The sequence below is a fragment of the Trematomus bernacchii genome, unplaced genomic scaffold (genome assembly GCF_902827165.1).
Source record: "Trematomus bernacchii unplaced genomic scaffold, fTreBer1.1, whole genome shotgun sequence".
Classification (NCBI taxonomy): Eukaryota; Metazoa; Chordata; class Actinopteri; order Perciformes; family Nototheniidae; genus Trematomus; species Trematomus bernacchii.
Window position 1 is genome coordinate 19,871,256 of NW_022987973.1, and position 18,846 is coordinate 19,890,101.

The window sequence follows — 18,846 nt, forward strand, 5'->3', positions numbered from 1 at the left end:
TTGTAATCCCTGTAATGCTACTGTATGATGTCCTTTTGTTGTTCTGTTTATGTTTTTAATGTTTCATGTGGAACCTACTTGAGCAGGTCTCCCTTGAAAAAGAGATCAATGATCTCAATGGGATACAACCTGAATAAATAAAGGTGTGAAATGAAATGAAATGAATTAGTGCTTATTTATTGCAAGTAAGGAAGTTGTTGTACATTTGTAGTTTTGGTCTTAATATGCTCTGCTCAATAGAGAACCGCAGTGACGCATCCTAAAACCCGGAAGTAAACTCCTTCCGGTTCCTTCGTCAAAAACGCAATGCAATTTCTCCATAGGATTTTGGAAAATAGCTCGAAATAAGGTCTGTGGTTGACACACATTTAAGAGACGGATCACGTTTTGTTCAGCCGGATAATATCCACATGTCTACCCTACTTTTATAATTTTCGAATCATAAATCTAGTCGCCAGAAGCAAAATGCTAACGTTATGCTATAAACGAACAACAGTAGGGTCGCTGCGTCAACGTCACGCCAACTTAAGATCCATATTCAAACATACAGATTCTAAATGGTACAAGTTGAAGCGTTTGTTTGAACAGTTTGCAGGAGGCAGGTACTTGCTTTCAAGCAGAACAGGGCAAACAAACTTAGCGGGAGTGTTTTACGTGTTCGGTGTAATGACGTAAAACGGCCTGGACAACTTCTGTAGTCCTATTCAGCAACATGTTAACAACCATCGTTTTTCAGACACGTAAACTCTTCAAAAATCACCAGCGGGGTCACTGCTGATGTATTTAATGTCGTAGAACAAAACGTGATCTGTCTCTTCAATTTGTGTCAAACGCAGACCTTATTTCGAGCTATTTTCCAAAATCCTATGAAGAAATTGCATAGCTTTTTGTCGAAGGAACCGGACATGGTAAAAATGCTAACTTACTTCCGGGTTTTAGGATGCGTCACTGCGGTTCTCTATATGGGCTTAATAAGGCAGTAGTAGCCTACCACAAGAATAGTAATTCTCCCATAATAACACTTAACAAATATGATCTATTCTTATGTAACAAGACATGAAACTATAAGTGTTAATTGTGTCTTAATAACTCAAAATTAGGTATTTATATCTAAGAATATGTTTTGGGGTATTGACAGTTCAGCTACCATTAGCAAGGTGATATTGACCTGTATGTTTCATATTTGCACATTTATATCTTTGTAAAATTTGTACTGAAGGTTAGACAGGAAACCGGGTACAGGAAGTAGGAGAAAAGGGTCAGGTCCGTCAGAAAGCAATGACTGTAAGTGTAAGTGTAAGCCTTACACTTACACTGTAAGGATAAGTAACATGTATTGTGTTTATGTGATGACATTTGGAGATGTTTAAACTCAATGAGAAAATGCATTAGCATTCACGCTAGCGTTAGCATACACGCTAGCGTTAGCCATACTAGCCTGTATACATGCTTAATGCAGAGCTAGCATTAGCTATATTTACCTTGTTTACACTTAGCGGTCCTACGTGTTAATCTGTGTATGTTATACTTGCATGTATGAGTTCATTAAGTGCCTTGTAACTTCTTCTTTTATATTTTCACTCCGTTTGAATGTCAGTGGACTGCAAATAAGTCAATAAAGGAGCATGGCTGCTTATTCCCTGGCTCTCAAAAGAGTTTGGCTGGCTGTTTAATCTGTGTTCACACTGAGACAGTACAACACATAGAGAGAACAGTACACCTATTGTGTAAGTACATACAAGCAGGTCACACAGTATGATCACAAATAGATAAACTCTGTTAAAAAACTGTTTTTATTAAAAAGTACAGGCTGCATATGTGTTCTCAGCCTTGGAGAAACTTGACATGTTTTGGTATGTGTCTGAACCTCTCTTTAGTGGTTCATTAATAAAACAGATATTTCAACATGTGCCTACTTCGTTCATGTACTGTTGAGGCTAATTTCAGTAGTTGTGTGCTATAATGTATTTACAAAGTGTGAAGAGGAGGCAACTTCAGAATAGGGAACCTGTTGAGGTCAATTAGAGTCAAACTACTAGCTTATTGGTTATGAACAAGACTTCACTTTAAAATAAAGTGGCGAAGTCACGGCCATCTACTTCCGGTCCATGGGACCTTATTTCGGAAATTGTTTGTATTGAAGTCAATGGAGAGAGAAAACGTATCTTTTGATCCCGTTTGAATTGTGCCATGAATTACACATATGATGTTTGTCAATCTTAAAAAATCATATCCATGTCAAAAAAGTCACAGTTTGTCGTAAAACTGTTGAAATATAAGACTATGAAAAATATGCAACTAGAAAGACTACAAATCCCAGAGTCGCGTAAGTGATGTCATAACTGATGTCACAATTGTTTTCCTCCACTAAATAAGAGATAGCTAAGATAAGATAACTTTAACTAGATGCCTGTGTGCTTAGTACCAGGTTGTTATCATACCAGCAATGGGTCTTGCTCGTTCTTTCGCTTCCCGTCTGATGAAAGGACCAGGAGTGGCTGTATCAAGTTAGCTACCTAGCTAGTAGCAAGCACGTTAGTTAGCATTAAAGCCTCAGCCTTGTCATTTTTATTAGCCTTAAGGCGAGACACGACAGGCAAAAACATCGTTTTTCCTGCACTGGTCAATTTTGAGATTTTGTGCTATTTTGATTCCATAACATGTTTTCTTTCAGGCTTTTGGAAGGAAAACATACAAAATACACATTTAAGTGTTTATTTTACTATAGTTTGTCTATTTGTGTCTGTAGATTTCTCCTAAATTCACCAAAAGTTAGCATTCTAACGTAACATAAAGTACCGCGACCGCTGTTTGCACCATGTCATCAGAGGTATCGTTGGAAAGCTGCGTGTCTCCTGCACAATCTCATCGGATCCAAATATGGTCATTTCCTTTGTATCAGCAACCAATCGTTTAAGTGCAAAGGGGTCTAAACCAAGAAACGAAATCTCATTGGCTGGTGTCAATTTCTGACAACGTGATTCGTTCAGATGCGTCACGTAGTGTGCTAAAGCACTTCCTGGTTAGCTTTCCGCTAGAAACTTAAATCTGAAAAAGGCAAAATAACGGCGAAAAAAACGTTCACAGAGAAGACGACAACAATTGTCACTTGCACAAAGCAAGGTTATACAAAAAACAAATGACCCCGAACATGAAATACCTTCAGGGAGTGCGTCGATGCGCAAGCTGTCATCCAGATAACAGGAGAGTTTAGCTAGCGTCACACTGCAAATCTTTAAAGGTCGTTTTCTCAAAATGAGTTTTTTCTCCTACTCTGAGTTCGAAATTTCCACTTCAGTAGCAGTTACATACATCAAACCTTCCAGTTATATTCCTATCAATATTATGAAGGCTTTTACAGAACATGGTGAAAATTGATATTTTAGGGCTGTGGACAGTATTTTCTGATTTATGGAGTGATACAAAGAGATATCCAAAATCCCTTCTGTAAAAGCCTTAGATACTAATATGACTACAAAATGAAACAATAATTTTGATCCTGGCTTTATCCAAAGTTCAGATTTCGGTTCCTGAAATGTGTTAAAATATGCCCATATTTCATGAGATAATGGCTCATTTGCATATTTAAACATGCTATTTCAGAAAACTTGTAATACAAAAAACAATTGCCTTATTGTAAGTAATTAACTGGAGAAATTTCTAGCTGATATCTTTAAGTTAAAAAAATTACCCTATTCACCTGGGGTGTCTCGCCTTAACATGAAGTAACCCAACATGTTAAACAGTAAGAGTAGTAGTCATATTTCGTGAACCCTTTGAAGAGTACTGTCACACCGGTGTGATCATTCTATAATACAAAGATTATAGTTCGATTCGTGGCAAACGGGATCGAACGATAATCTTTCTCTCTCCATTGACTACAATACATAATTTTTCCGAAATAAGGTCCCATGGAGGTCCACCGGAAGGGGAGGGACTTCGCCACTCTATAGGGAACATGTTCTTAGATATAAATACCTAATTAGAGTCAAACCACTAGCTTATTGGTTATGAACAAGACTTCACTTTAAAATAGGGAACATGTTCTTAGATATAAATACCTAATTTTGAGTTATTTAGACACAATTAACACTTATAGTTTCATGTCTTGTTACATAAGAAGAGATCATATTTGTTTAGTGTTATTATGGGAGAACTACTATTCTTGTGGTACTACTGCCTTAATAGGCGCGTTCACACCAAGTACTTTGCCGTATTTAGTGCCGGCACTCAGTGCCCGGGCATTTATTACCCCAGGGCACTTAGTACAGATCGCGTTCACACCGGAGTACTTTTCCCTGAGGGAAGATTACGCAAATGAGCCGCTGACGTCACTTCGTCTTCTTCTGCTTTGGGTTTACTGGCAGGCTGCAAACAACTTCACGGCGTATACTGCCACCCGGAGTCCCCGGCCGGAAGTCCCCGGCCGGAAGTCCCCAGAGTTGGGGACTGGCTTCAGTAAAAGCTGCTGGGACTCCCAGCAGCTTCTACTGAAGCCTTCCGAGTAAATCGCCAGAACGCCGACACCTCCTCATCTCCACCGCTCCCATGTTTTATTTTGTGTTGCCATAAGTTAGTCTCTCTGCGTTTGTGCACTGGGCGAATGCTAATGCTAATAATGCTAATGCCAGGATAATAAAATGGCAGCTCTACAAAACATTTCAGAGTTGTACGGGGCGTGGTTTGCAATTCGCACAGCCAATCAGAACTGGGGCACTTTTTTCCCCCAGCAAAGTACCATCTCTCAGCAGGCACTAAAAATGGGGATAAAAGTTCCCGAGATGAAGTGCTCTTTTTGGTGTGAACGCGACATAAGGGGTACTAACGGAACTAAACGCGAAAAGTATGGTGAAAAGTACTCCGGTGTGAACGCGGCTATTAGGCCCATATTGAGCAGAGCATAGACCAAAACTCAACTTCCTTACTTGCAATAAATAAGCACTAATTAGAGGGTTATTCAGGAAAAACTGTCAAGTAATGGCCTATTATTGTAGAATATGGTCTTGTAGAATAAGGCATTAATAAGTGTTTTATAATGACTAATAAAGAGCCAATATACTGCTAATATGCATGGTAATTAACAACTAGTTGAGGGTGAATTTGTGTACCTTAATATCAAGTGTTACCAAACTTTCCCTTATCATTTTTGCATGCATTTCTGTATCACAAGACAACACTTGCATTGGTTTTATCACCAAAGTTGAAAGTAAATAAAAAAAAAATCAAAATTATGATTTATCATGATTAATCCCAAATCTCTATTGTAATTAATACAATTAAAACATTTTCAAATAGATAGACAGCACTAGTATGTTTTCTCTCTTGAAGCATAGGACTGGAAAATGCCATGTTATTCATTCATAGCTGCACCCGAACAACCATACTTGCAGTTGCAATTATACACAATAATATGCAATTTAGTAAGGAATTACAGCTATGCCTTATACCTACACTTTCCTTATCATGTACTGACTGGAGTCGTGAACATTTTTTAATTCCCTACAATATGCTTCCCTGCAGCAAGCAGCAATGTTTTTGCAGAGATTTTGATAATGATAGGGGGTATTACAAGCTGTATAGATTGTGCAACATTAGCAGCAGATTGTGAGCCCTCTGGGACAAACTCGGCATGCGACATAAATAATCTTGACTTGCTAGTGCTTGTGTGCGCGTTTTGTCTTCGGTGTGAGATTTTGTTTTGCCACTCTGCAAAGAAAGTAGGACTGGGGGAAATATTCCAAGGAGTGACAGATTACCTTATATGCAAACAAGTTGTAGAAACAACGGATGATTGTGGTTTGAGATAACAATATCCCAAAGCTATCCAAAGAGATTTAGCCTTCTTCCCAGGCGTACATTTGAGCTGCTAAGGGGAACAAAAAACATTTTCAAAAGAAACAATGATCATTAATACAACATAAGCCACTGTACATTATCCTTCAGCAAAGAAAAACCTTCAGGCTTTTCTATATTAAGAAGTCATTGCAGATCATTTCTCGTGCCCTCTGACAGGTGAAGAGAGAACGTTCGATTTTAAAAATATTACCTCTTGAGGGGCCGAAACAGGAGAAGATCAATCATTTACAGTATGAAGTGTAAATTGGAATGTGCAATGGTATCAATCGTGCTGTACTAGAATCTCCTGGTAGTTTCCCTGTTTCCCTTACAACAAATATAAATATATTTACTACTGTATTCCTGCATGGCAGACAGGCGATGCAGATAGCACAGCTTCATCCCTTGTCATCGCTGACAGTGAAGAGGTAAAAAGGCCTAAAGTTTTGCCGAAGTTAAGTCGAGTCATGACTTTTCTCCTCCGCTGCGTGCCCCTCGCTCTTACTGCTGGAGACAATCCAACACTGAAATTGTGTGGAAGGCACTTTGCAAATTGCATTGATCTTTCCCTGGACCTGCCTCCCACCTGCCGCACATCCTAATGCCTGGCTCCCTTTCAGGCCGTGTGCACTGAGATAGGTAATGACAGCCAGAGATGGCACCGCTCAGACAAGGAAAAAAACACCCGGTTAAACATTCACATGCATACAAAACATGTGCACACCCCTCACACTTTGGGATCTCTTTGAATCTGAATATGAATAATTTTCAGAATCGTATTCCTCTGAAAATCACAAGGTTCTATACAAAGAGGAAACCAGTGTTTTGCATGTTTTTGTTCAACAAATAGCACCCTTTTTGTATTTTGTCACAACATTTCTGATCGAACAGGTAGGTGGCATTTTTCATGTTTGTGAGAATGATGTGCTTCATTTCTGCTTCCTGTGTGTTTGTATAACTTGTCAAGAAAAAGCGGTGGATAGAAGAAAGTGGGGGCTAAGAATCTAGCTGTTTAGGTATTTATTCCATATTACAAAGGGTTTGATTGGTTTTTTTTTTCTATCCAGTTGATAAGAAAATAGGATGGAGAAAGCTATACATATCTTAAAGCACCCTGAGCCAAATTTGTGATGGGCTATATGAATAAAACTGAGAGGCATTGTCTTTTTCGAACAACATTTCATAAAATCAGGCTATTTTGTCGCAAATAAAAGGATTTATGCCTAACAAACCTTTGTATACCATAACATGTATCTTTTAACGTTTTTTTGTTTTATAAATGTTGTAATATTGAAGAAAACAACCCACTAGACATTAATCTTGCTTCTTTGTGCATGGCTAACAATGCTTTCTTATGTTTATTTAGTGGGAATGCTGATACAGCATTCTAACTATATGTTATGCTACGGACAAAAAGTTTATTATTCCACCAACTTATTTTGGCCCTCTTCTCCTCCCACATTCAACATCGCAGAAACTCCGTTCGAACATCAAAACGTTCAGCTCGGTCGGGAATCGCAGGCTATTACTTTTATCATTCATAACTTTCATAATTCCAGAGATACATCCCATAATTCATCACATTTTTAACCATTGAGAAATGGAGAAAATCTTCAGACCTGAACAATCTTCATGCGACTTCAACTGCTAACTGTTCATTCATACTTTCACTCAGAAACCTCATTCCAACTTTAAAATGTTACACATCTTTCTGACATTATTCGTGTAACACAACTTTTAAATCTGATTCTTACTTTTAGAGATATTAAACATTGTTCAGACCTTGTTAAAGAGGTTTTCTTCAGATTTTAACTTTAAAGGGGACCTATCATGCAAAATGCACTTTTGTACGTCTTTTATACATGAATATGTGTCCCCGGTGTTCCAGGGAACTCACCAAGTGTCAGAAAACACAACCCTCTCTATTTTCCTCCATACCCAAATCTCTAAAAAAGGGGCTGCAACGGATCTGATAAAAACTGATCCAGATTTGAACACTGTCCTGACGTCAGGACGGTGGCGCTACGGCTATTGGGCCAACTCTCCACCTATCAGGGGAATGTGGGGTTGGGCCACGGCCGGCCATTGCCGCTCGAAAGCGCTGGAGACGCTGTAGTACATATGCCAGGCCTGTAAGTGGCGCTGTAGTCTGCCACAAAAGCAGCAAAGAAGACTTCCCGCCCATAGTTACCATGGTTACCCTTCTGTTTATTCTCCGCTGTGGCTTTTTTTTTTGCCTCGTTCCCCTCGTTCCTTGGAAGAGGCGGAGAATTACAGTGCTTGCCTCGACGGGGAGCGATTGCATTGAGCAATCCCTCCCCGTCGAGGCAAGCACTGTAATTCTCTCCGGTTAGTCCACCAGCAGATGACAAACACCCACCTCTCCGCCTCTTCCAAGGAACGAGGGGACCGTGCGGCAGAGTTTCAGTTTCAGTTACTTTCGCCGGTCAAGATGTCCGTTAAAGTTTAAATCTTCCGGACAAAATTAGAAAAGTGCCGGTCAAAGGTCTTTCTGTTTATTCTCCGCTGTGGCTTTTTTTCTCCCTCCCCGAGGCAAGTGTTTGCTCCCGCTGCAAACGCTTGCCTCGTTCCCCTCGTTCCTTGGAAGAGGCGGAGAATTACAGTGCTTGCCTCGACGGGGAGCGATTGCATTGAGCAATCCCTCCCCGTCGAGGCAAGCACTGTAATTCTCTCCGGTTAGTCCACCAGCAGATGACAAACACCCACCTCTCCGCCTCTTCCAAGGAACGAGGGGACCGTGCGGCAGAGTTTCAGTTTCAGTTACTTTCGCCGGTCAAGATGTCCGTTAAAGTTTAAATCTTCCGGACAAAATTAGAAAAGTGCCGGTCAAAGGTCTTTCTGTTTATTCTCCGCTGTGGCTTTTTTTCTCCCTCCCCGAGGCAAGCGTTTGCTCCCGCTGCAAACGCTTGCGGGGAGGGATTGCTCAATGCAATCCCTCCCCGTCGAGGCAAGTACTGTAATTCTCTCCGGTTAGTCCACCAGCAGATGACAAACACCCACCTCCCCGCCTCTTCCAAGGAACGAGGGGACCGTGCGGCAGAGTTTCAGTTTCAGTTACTTTCGCCGGTCAAGATGTCCGTTAAAGTTTAAATCTTCCGGACAAAATTAGAAAAGTGCTGGTCAAAGGTCTTCTTTGTTATTTGTTGAGCTTTAAAACAAATGAATAACGACTCTATATAATAAAACACGGAGGACGGAGATCTCTTTTTCTACCCCTCTTCTGACAGCCCAGCAGCTGATCAGAGCACGGCTCACCTCTCCTGCAGGGGGGGCGTGGTCAGCAGAATCAGACCCGTAGACAGCAAACAGCACATAGAGCGAAATGAGGCATAGCTAAAATGCATGATCTGTTTGGTATTTTGAAAACAGAAACGTATAAATATACCTTATATAGGTATGGCCCTACAATATATCATTTAAATATAGCATGATAGGTCCACTTTAACTAGAGTGTGTGATGTCACAGGTAGAGTGGAGCAAATCTTGAAATTTGCCTTCATATTCTTTTTTAAAACTGCCATAATTCCAAAACCCTACATTCCTGAGACATAATTGTTCATGACAAACGTAGGAAAACATCTCGTAGCTTGAAAAATGACAAATAATTAAGCAAAAATAATTTAACAAAATGCCTCTTGAGGGCATTAAGTGACAAAAACGTTCAACATGTCTCATTATTAACATTAACATTAAAACCCATTGTAATTTCAGGCTGATATTTCCTCACAGCAGCAGCCGCACACCTTTAGTTAAACTGCCAAAAAGGCCACATTATTAACCCGAAAGTACACAAAAATTACACTTCAGATACTCAACTTCCTTGACATGCTTCACGTTTTGAAATTTCACAGATATCTGTTATCGTTCTTCCACAAAACGTTCACATGTAAGAGGTTCATCTTTCATTCAGAACAATGAAACCTTTGAAGTCTAGGCTCGTTAGCTCAACTATAAACACCTGTGTCATGGAACACGATGTCATAACTCCAACTGACATGCTCAGAGCAGCAGACTTCAGATAATGGTTAATGGTCGTGCCCTCAACAGCTCTACGTCAATTATGGGGTGTCATCATATGCCGTTCAAGAGAAGAAAGAGAGGGCGATCAAGAGTCAGTTCTAACTGTTCATTTCATTCTCTCTCTCTATCTTCCTCTCTCTCGCTCTCTCTCGCTCTCTCGCTCTCTCTCGCTCTCTCTCGCTCTCTCGCTCTCTCTCGCTCTCTCTCGCTCTCTCTCGCTCTCTCTCGCTCTCTCTCGCTCTCTCTCTCTCGCTCTCTCTCGCTCTCTCTCGCTCTCTCTCTCTCGCTCGCTCTCTCTCGCTCTCTCTCGCTCTCTCGCTCTCTCTCTCACAATGTTCCAAACGGCCCAAAACTTCACAGGTTTGGTAACGATGCAGCCATCAACGCATCTAAGCGTATTATGGGGTGTCATCAAATGCCGTTGCCATGGCGACAGACCACTCGCCATAAAACACGATGTCCCTTTAACTCCTATGAACATTTTCAAGTGCTCAAAATTCACAAGTGTGCTAACAGTCCAGCCGTGAAGACATCTACGAGACAGTTTTGAGATTTCTTCAAATGCCGTTGCCATGGCAACACAATGCTCGCCATGAAACACGGTTTTCTCATAACTTCAGTGAAAATGCTTCAAACGGCCCAAAACTTCACAGGTTTGGTAACGATGCAGCCATCAATGCATCTAAGCGTATTATGGGGTGTCATCAAATGCTGTTGCCATGGCGACAGATCATTCGCCATCAAGTTAGTTCAAAACTTTGCAGTTCAAATATTCTGCTGCTTTTTCAAGCCTTTCTACTTTCTTTTCTTCACTCATCACACATTCAAGCCCCCAGTGTTCATGTATCATTTCAATCTAAATTCTTCACTTTCTTCTTACACATTACATTTCAGCATAGCAATTCAGCGTCAGCTTTTCAGCATAAAGCATTCCCACTAGCAATTTCTTCAGGAATTGCATTCTCTAGTTAATCAAGATATGGTAATAGCCTGTAACCCAAGTTCATCAGAGTAGGAAACTATTGATGATGACAAAGATGTTATCAGTCCAAACAGGAAGATATAGCGATCACCAACATTTGTCATGCTGTTACATCTCTGGTAGCCAATACAAAACATTATCTACTGCCCCTCCATGTCCCCCAGCGATTAGAAATATTCCCCCACTGATATGATGAAAATCTTCTCTTTGAGCTAAGTGCAATAACATTCAGATAGCAGCCTTACATTCTCAGGCACGTGTACATGCACACCAACACAAACTTGCCTGCAACCTTGAAAGCTATTTTCCTTTTTTCAAATCAAAGCCATTAAAAGGTGAAATGTGTTGATGTTCCTTCAGTGTACACAAGACAGAGGCGTTTGCCATTCACACTGTTTTAGCTCAGAAAGATTTAGCTATTTTCTGTTATTTACAACGTAATCATGGTTGTAAGGTAACAGCCAAGCAGAGGGTGTTTTTACTGGGCTTTTACAAAGTCTCAATAAAATGGAGTTAGCTTCACTCAGTGTACCTGACTTCTATTAAGAGTTCTCAGGCTCCACTGGGCTCTTAACATGGATCCTCTGTGGATGTCATCCAATGTTATTGACCGTCCTGGATGCTGCCTGTCACTCTTCTCCATCTTCCTCCTTTTCTTCACATATACAGAGCCTCGAGCTTGAATGCACAATCATATGCACACCCCACTGCACATGCAATACAATCAATAGGGGCGTTCACACCAAGTACTTTTCCCACAGTAGTTCATGAGAACTTTAGTTCATGAGAGTTCTTTTAGTTCTGACGAACTAAAGCAGATCGCGTTCACACCAAAATGAGTTCCTGGGGGTGGATTAGGCAAATGAGCCGCTGACGTCACTTCTTCTTCTTCTGCTTTGGTTTGATTGGCAGGCCGCAAACAACTTCACGGCGAGTACAGTAGGTGGCGGTATGCACCTTAAAGTTGCAATCCGCCAAAAAATCGAGAGAAGAAGAAAAAAAACTTCCGCTTCCGCTGTATGCTTCTGTTTACCTTCCGACCTCAGACACGGTATGGAGTTGACGTTTTGGTGGTCGTGTTATACAGCTTCGTAACGGAGTTATTTAAGCCAATAACTCAGCCACAAATACAGATCGACCATTCAAATGCAATAGAAATGCTGAGTCGGAGTCGGAGGCGAAGGCGGTTAAGAAGCCTTAACAAAAGGATTAGACGACGAAATCACACGCGATGGACATGTTTCGCCGTTGTACAGCCGAGGATGATGGCCGTTATCACGCCCAAAGAACAGCAATGGTACGTTCATTAAATCACATTAATACTATCTAATGTAGGATTTATGGAGTTATGTGGGGCTAATTTGTGTCTTTGTATGTGTTCCAGATATGCGAATACTACGGAACTCTGGGTGAACAATAGAACGTCGGCCTGGTGGGAGGTGGTGCCAACATGTGCAGTGGATCAAAGATTTCCGAATGTCCAAGGGCTCTTTTCAACTCCTCTGTATTCGCCTGGAAGCAACGTTGTGGAGAGGCATCTGAACAGCATGGAAATTGTAAATTGACAATAAAGCTGATATTTTGTACAGTGCATTTGGTTCTCTTTTATTTACCAGTCAACAGACACAATTACAATAGTGCAGACACACCTTAGTGCAAAGATTAAATGTCAGTATCAAAACAGTACTCATATTGTATATTTGTATATTAATGAGTATATTATGTTAAATGTGTGTTAAAGACAATGGGATGAGGTTGAAAGCTCTTTAAAAACTTTTGTATACATACATGTTAACATACATGTTAAGCATGCACACCTGAAGAACTACGTTACACACACACAGGTTAGTCTGTGTACCGCTGCACTGCTGCTGGTTTAAACAAAGACAGTCATGATGCTAGTGCCGTGCATGTAGGTTCTCTTTTATTTATCAGCAGGAGATCAATAAGTGTCAGTAGTATCAAAACAATATAATAAGAATGGCAATATATATATATATATATATATATATATATATATATATATATATATATATATATATATATATATATATATATATATAATAAAAATAGGTAGGCTCAGCAGCAGACACACCTTAGTGCAAAGTTAGGTGTCAGTATTAATAACAGTGGCATATATATATAATCACAATAATACAAAATTAACTGTCACAGGTGTAGGCAATTTGGGGTGAAGTATCTTGCCCAGGGACACAACGACATCCTGACTGCAGTGGGGTTTGAACCTGTGCTCCCCTGATCCGAACACCAACGCACCAGACCACTGCACCAGACCACTGCACAACACGCCTCCCAACAAGTCATTGTACAGTTTATCAACGACAAGTTTTTCTTCATTTTTGTATTGAAGGCCTGTTGGATTTAATCAGCTCGCTTAGCACTGCCAGAAGCCCAGCCAGAAAGGTATTTTGTTGCTCCACCTCGATTCCTGGGCCTTGTGTGAATGCAGCAGCCGTTCGTCGTGCATCTCCTTGGCACGCAGGTCCTCATTCTCCTTGCTGACCATGGCACGGCGGTCCATCGCCATGATGGTGTCAAGGAAGCTGTCATCGCGTGCCCACTTTCCTAAGGTGAAATATGCAAGATACAAGATCAGTTTAATCGCAACAACGAGGCAAAATGTTGATTAATAGTCCAGTTTACTCTGAGATAGAAGATCAAACCGTTGTCATGTAATCCTTTTATTTATACATCACATATACTGAGGTAGCTGGGCCAATCAAGCTTGGACTGAAATATCGAAATTACATCTCTCTTTGATATTGACTACAATTATTGCTACAATGCATCAATTCATTATCAAGCAAATGACTTGTGCATGAACTCTAAGCAGCGGTGATGCAATACATATTTCGATTTACTTTTACTTATTAATAGTTATATCACCTTCTTCTTCTTTCAAGGCCAGAGTAGTTACAGTGTAAGTGGATTGACATCTAACATAACATGGCTGAGTACAATTATAACAATCAATAAAAAAAAGGAAAAATAAATAGAATTTCAATTACATTTCTACTTAAATGTGCAAAAATATTAGAACATCAGTCTTTGTGGCATGCAGGTAATCAACTGTTTAAGCTTTTACCATTAACATGTAGAATGAATGTTGCAAATTACTTGAAATTATAGCAACTAATGTATTGTTAGAGGTAGCATTAAGTCCAGCTAGCATGCTAATTGCTAACGTTATATTATCGTTTTATCCCGCAGGGGAAAACTAGTTTCTAATCCTGAGAGAAACACCTCGCCTGAAACACACGATTAGTGCCATGAGTTAGTGAAGCAAATTACAGAACATTGCACACTTATTCACAAGTCAAAACGTGTTCATAGCGGGCATGGCTGAGAATAGCTAGCTAGCTAGATGTTGTTAGCCAGCTTGGACCTAACATTAGCAAGTTCTAGCATGGCTAGCTCGATCTACTGAGCAAATAAAAGTACATATAAGACCAGTATTGTGCAGATTAAAACAGTGCAGTGCATGCATTTTATTTTACCTTGGTAGTCGTCCCGACATGACTTTGCCAGGTCTGCTAACTTTGCAGAGCTACAGAAACTGCATTCAGTAGAAGCTTCTGAATGCGGCGCTTCGCGTCCTCCGAGTAAATCGCCAGAAGCGCAGACACATCCTCATCACTCCACCGCTCCAATTGATTTATTTAGTGTTGCTATAATAACTGCTTTCACAAAAGGAATCTCTTCGGGTGTGCTGTCCGAAGCGAGGAAATACAATGGCCGCTTACAACAAAAAATTCAGAGTCAAACGGGCGTGGTTTGCATTCCGCACAGCCAATCAGACGTACAAACTACTTTCTCCCACGACAGTCCCTGCTCTGTAGCAGGGACTGAAAAGCGGTTCGGACGAACTCAATTGAGCTACTTTAGTTCCTGGGGCTTTTTGGTGTGAACGCAAATATATCGTAGTTCTGATGAACTATTGTGGGAAAAGTACACCAAAGTACTCCGGTGTGAACGCACCTAATGCTGCTATCAGTGTATTATCTCCATAACCCATCATTTACAATAACACCAGGCAGTCTCCTTGACACATAAAGAGAAACAAAAAGGAGTCCTCGCTGCTGTTGTGAGTCTGAGGAGTTGGGAAGAAGGGGGGTTGGGCTAAATGAAAATCAATTACCATCATCGCCAGGCGGTGATAAATAAGCAGGGCATGGTGTGGACAGCCGCCAGGGTGGACTTGATGGTGTGAGTACAGATGGCATTCTCACAGAAGCACTGCCCACTGGCATACTGCAGAGAGCGCATGTGGCTCGGAGACAAAGAGAGCGTGCAGATGGACTGAACAGCTGAGATGGATGCTAACACGCTTTCTAGCGCTCCACTCAGGCTGAAAATGTCACCCGCTTCAAAACGGGCGAAAAATGCATTGTTTGTTTGATTCAAATAAAAAGATGATTATGCATGTGTCCACGTGAAAACCTCACACTCCTACGCACTCCTGCATGACGCATCATCAGTATTCAAGCTTCATATTAATCAGCACTAATGCATTTCCCTCCTAATGAGATGGGTTTATTGAGTCCTAAAGCAATCTCTGCACTAATAAGCTGTTTACAAGCAAATCAATGATGGGAGAAAAGGACATGCATAGTCAATGTGCAAAGACACCATCAAATCAAAGCAGATGATTTCAAACATTTGAATAATCACAGGACTCAGCGGTGATTTTTCAAGGGCATATTTTTAATGTGTAATTAGCTCAGTCACGCTAAATGAGCGAGGTTTTTATAGGGAAATGTAAAAGTTTGAAATGTTGAATCGCTTTTCTACAGGGGAAAGTGTGCGTTGATGGAGAAATGAGCAACATATGAAAGATAAATTAATGAACTTCTGTTTTTCCAAGCAGCTTCAGAAAAGGGAGATTGCTTCTACCCTATTTGACAGGGGAATTAAATAAAAGAAACTTTGTCAATTCTTCAAACAAACTTCTTCTCCTCCAGGGGCCCTTATAGACTAAACAATCTAAAAGGTTTAGAGTGTATGCACTGCTCGATCACTGCAGCAGACCCCCCACTGTCGGCCTCATTATGTTAAACTCTGATGCAGACCCAGCCTCACCGATCAATGGCAGCTCTGCAGAGATCCCCTGGCTGTACAGAAAAACTGTTGCTGACTGCTACCGGCGTACTATCATTGCACTCTTAGAGAATATAGATCTCCTACAGATCAGTAGAATGCTTCTTATTGCTGCAAAAAAAGTTCAAGAGGCAGGTTTCTAGTGCATAGGTCCATTGATTTCTTAGAGTATGGTTGAATGTTTCAATATAGAGCGGTATAGAGAGGTAAGGCCAGGTCGATCCATGGCTTTGTGGGGGAAGAGAGAGTAGAAGTAGCTGTCAGGTGATTTCATCATGCCCACTGTTGTTTTTAAATGTATATTACATAAGTGAAAGGTTTTATTATGGTCCGACTTTTAGGTCTTAAGGCCCTGACACACCAAACTGACATCAAAGAACACGTCCCGACGGGCCCGACTGTTGTGTCGCCTCACGTCTCCTGCGTCTTGGCCAAAAAGTCCCACTGGAACACACCGCAAAGACTTCAGCCGACGGCCAAATAGCACGTACGCACTGCGCATGCGTGAGTGGCAATAACTCTCCTTACCAGCAGGCGGTGGTAGTGTGTATTCGTCATTCAAAAGAGGCAACCGGAAGACAGACTGCGTGATATACAAACAACAAATAGCGTGTGCGTTCCATTTTCACTCTTGTCCATCACAGACTGTTTCACAGACTGTTTCACAGACTGTTTCACGTAGCGACTTATAATCGAAAACATGTTTAGTGCGGTACTGGCGGTATCAGCCCTTGGACTGTTGCTTGTGGAAGCAGAAAGCAAGAGGCTAAAATTGTTTGTTTGTGTACCTCACTTCCGTTTCGCTTCTCATGCACTGATTCGCTAAGCTGAACAGCCAATCAGAGTGATTTATTTTGCCGACAGCCTCCGCTCCCGATTCAACATGTTCAATCGGGAGCGGAAGGTGTCTGCACGGCCGAAAAGACACGACGGTGCGGGACACACCAATCTGAGTAGGGCGACAGGACGCTCATCGACGGCCAGACATCTATCGATGGCCGAAATCGGCTAGGTGTGTCAGGGCCTTTAGGCGACACAATGTGATGTTTCAAATCTCCTCTTTAGATAATTAGATTTTCATCAAAACATTCTTTTGACAAACTGGCACTTACCCCTATCCTATTACATGGCTTTGTTGAACAGTAAATTCTGATTGGTCAATTATATGGTCTGTTATTTTGTTATAACAGACTGCTGCTATGAAATATAGATCATTTCTATGTAGTTCAGATCTAAGAACACAGCGAGAGTATTTTTTTTCTTTTTTGTCATAGCAATATAATCAGTTTCAAATATGCTTTTTAATCAATATTTTGTATCAAATTATTGATTTCTTTAGCAGCTAATAAGTGGAGTAATTCAGCAATTCAGCAAGGAGGTCATTATTTGTTGATAACCATAACAGGGTGAGCAAGACCCAAACGCTAACGTATTAAATGTATTATGTTATGATATATAATGTATATGTTATGATGTAAAAATTGCAGAGCAGAATTCTTGAAGGTGAATCATTTCAGTGTATTTTTCATGGCAATTTGTAAATGTTTATGTTTTTATTGTACCTGTATTAAATGTTTGACACAGTGTGCAAAATATGTTGATAGTGGGCCTGTCTCATTGCTCTATGCTCTAATGTCAAGAAACCATTTTTTACCCGCAATTATGTTAAAATCAATTTGGAACCTGACCCGATACAGGCTCAGAGGTGTTGCAGGGAAGTAGACGTAAAAGCTTTTGGAGCCTGGGTATTGCAGGGGGGAACAACACGGATGAGTCAAGTGTAATTTAATTAGCCTGTATTAATAATATTCACAACTGCATGGCCGCCGGTATTCCAGCAGCTGCTGCACCAGACTGCACATGAGCTGACTTTTCTCTGTCATTCCTCAGCTCAATAGATTATTAGAAGAAAAAAAGGGGTTTGATTTTTGAGGTTTTCAGCCTCAAAGATTTTAGTCAAAAGGGAATAAGAGAAATACAAGAAGACGACATTGAGCTCTAGCGACGTAGTCATTAGGACAGGAGGAAAGTGAGAATAACTTAGAATAATGAGTAAGAAACTCCATTGGACATTAAGGCCACGTTTACACTTGAAACGGGTTGTATCCGCTACAGTTCTCTATCGTATGGACGGTTCATCCACACGAGGCCGTAACGGAACCGCGGAAACGGAGCCCTCAAAACGATAACGGCTCCCAAGGTGGGTAGATCTGCGGACGAAACGCTCTGGGGGGCCAAACGGCCCCGTGTGTACGTCCTATATGATCATTTCCTGATAACGATGACGCCATAGCCCCGCCTCTCCCCACCTCTGCTGCTCACCCTCGCGTCACCTGCGTCATTGCTGATGTGTTTCGCCAACAACAACAACAATGGCGGAGCACAGGGTCGCTTTCGTGCTCCAGACGCTACTGACCATGCTACAAATGTCAGTGCAAAATCTACAGCTCCTCTACCACAACCATCAGCAACAAGTGGACATGGAGAACTACATGAACTACATGTTGCTAAATCCAACGCGGAGAATAAACAGAAGGGCAACCAGGCAACCATGGCAACCATGGCAACCATGGCAACCATGCTCGGGAGGTGCTTTTGGTGTATTTTGTGGCGGAAGTGCAGCGCCACTTACAGGCCCGGCATATGTACTACAGCGTTTCTAGCGGGTCGAGCGGTCTCGTGTGGACGGACACGTTTCTTGAGCCGATTCCGTGTGGACGGAAGACTTTTTTGATATCGACTAAGGTTCGTTTTTGTTTTCGTCTCCGTGTAAACGTGGCCTAAGTTTCTACGGAGCCCCGTAGGGGACATGGAGAAGGGAAAAAAAGTATTGCGAAACCACAACAATGGAGCGGTTCATCGATTTTTAC